The sequence below is a fragment of the Eriocheir sinensis genome, unplaced genomic scaffold (assembly GCF_024679095.1).
Source record: "Eriocheir sinensis breed Jianghai 21 unplaced genomic scaffold, ASM2467909v1 Scaffold1345, whole genome shotgun sequence".
NCBI classification, from domain to species: Eukaryota; Metazoa; Arthropoda; class Malacostraca; order Decapoda; family Varunidae; genus Eriocheir; species Eriocheir sinensis.
The window spans coordinates 65,810-68,270 of NW_026110679.1; positions in this window are offsets into that span (position 1 = coordinate 65,810).

The following is a 2,461-nucleotide window of genomic DNA, read 5'->3' on the forward strand; positions in this document are numbered from 1 at the left end:
GAGACTACGTCACCAATTCGCGCGTTACTTCCTGTGTCTTTAACACCCTTGTAATTTAGCATGTGTCAATAAGAGGGAGGAGAAGGAGACTCGTCACCAATTCGCGCAACGTCAGTGAAGAGAGATGGACGGCACAAGCGAGTAGAATTGGTGCCCGTTAAGACTGAAAATATACATTCACATCATGAAAACAAACACTACATTCACACTAAGCAATTTTTTTCTCTTATAGTTGAGAATGTACGAGAGCGGGACGCTGAATGCTGGGTTGAGAGCGGAAGGGTGAATGTGTGTTTTAGACTCGCCACTAGCCCGATTCTGAGGCGAGCGGGACGCTGAATGCTGGGTTGAGAGCGGAAGGGTGAATGTGTGTTTTAGACTCGCCAGTAGCCCGATTCTGAGGCGAGCGGGACGCTGAATACTGGGTTGAGAGCGGAAGGGTGAATGTGTGTTTTAGACTCGCCAGTAGCCCGATTCTGAGGCGAGCGGGACGCTGAATGCTCAGTTAAGAGCGGAATGGAGAATATGTGTTTTAGACTCGCCAGTAGCCCGATTCTGAGGCGAGCGGGACGCTGAATGCTCAGTTAAGAGCGGAAGGGTGAATGTGTGTTTTAGACTCGCCAGTAGCCCGATTCTGAGGCGAGCGGGACGCTGAATGCTGGGTTGAGAGCGGAAGGGTGAATGTGTGTTTTAGACTCTCCAGTAGCCCGATTCTGAGGCGAGCGGGACGCTGAATGCTGGGTTGAGAGCGAAAGAGTGAATGTGTGTTTTAGACTGGCCAGTAGCCCGATTCTGAGGCGAGCGGGACGCTCGCCTCAATATTGTGACTACGTCACAATATTGTTACGTCACTACTATATGTGTAATTAACACCCTCGTGTTTCTTGCAGGTGATTATCACCCTCGTGTTATTATTAGACTACGTCACAGTGTTATTATGTCACTACTATATGTGCAATTAACACCCTCGTGTTTTTTGCAGGTGATTATCACCCTCGTGTTATTACTAGACTATGTCACAGTATTGTTACATCACTACTATTTTTGCAGATAATTTAAAGACTACGTCACAGTATACTTCATTACTAGATGTGCAATTAACACCCTCGTGATCTTGCAGGTGATTATCACCCTCATGATATTACTAGACTACGTCACAGTATTGTTACATCACTACTATTTTTGCAGAATCTAGAGACTACGTCACAATATTGTTACGTCACTATTATATGTGCAATTAACACCCTCGTGATTTTGCAGGTGATTATCACCCTCATGATATTACTAGACTACGTCACAGTATTGTTACATCACTACTATTTTTGCAGAATCTAGAGACTACGTCACAATATTGTTACGTCACTATTATATGTGCAATTAACACCCTCGTGATTTTGCGGAAAAACAATGTATTTACAATCAGCAGCAGCAACGTCAAAAACAAGCACAGGCAAGTCGTCAGTATCCTCATTATGACGCTTGGTATTCGCCTTCTTATTACCAGGAACTGCAACCAATTTGCGGGTGATGAGGACACTCGTCTTAACACGCCATAGCTGATTTTCAGTCGTCTCCTCTTCAACGAAGGGAACAAGCTCATTACCGATTGGAATCGACTCCTCCTCCTTCACTGGAACCGACTCCTCCTCTGGAACTGGAACCGACTCCTCCTCTGGAACTGGAACCATCTCCTCCTCTGGAACTGGAACCGACTCCTCCTCTGGAACATCCTCCTCCTCCTCCTCCTCTTCACCAGGTGCGTAGACTGGAATGTCCACCTCATTATCCTCCTCCTCCTCCTCCTCCTCCTCCTCGTTGTTGTCGTCTTCTTCGTCATCCTGTTCCTCCTCTTCCTCTTCGTTATCGTCATCCTCTTCCTCTTCGTTATCGTCCTCGTCGTCGTCATCGTCATCCTCCTCCTCCTCCTCGTTGACTACGTCATCGTCTTCAACCGGACTGTACAAGGGGTACCCATCCTCATCGACATTTTCACTGATAACGACTGGATCATACCTGTTATCGATGAACTTGAAGACACCAGGTGAAACCTCTTCTTTGAATGCAGCTGCTTTGTTATTGATGACGTGTGAATCCATGATGTTCATGTCATCGTCCAACAGTGCGAATTCCCTGATGACGAAGGGATGGTGTTGTCTGAAGATCAATGTGGTCCTGCCATGTTGCAATTCGCGGTGGGTGAAGGGCTTTGAGCACACCACACAATCATACTTGTGATAGTAGCACATGAGATTACGTGCCATAGTGGAAGCCCACAAACACAGTAAGTCAGACGTGCACATTGGAATCATGAACGAGTTAAGCAAAGACTCATACGATAAAAGACATCTTTACATAGCGTCCAAACTTTTAGCGATTAAAGAAATGAACCAAAAGAGTGTTCATTCGATCACATACGATTATTTACTGGCCGCGAATGGAATCAAGTCCCATTTGCACGTAG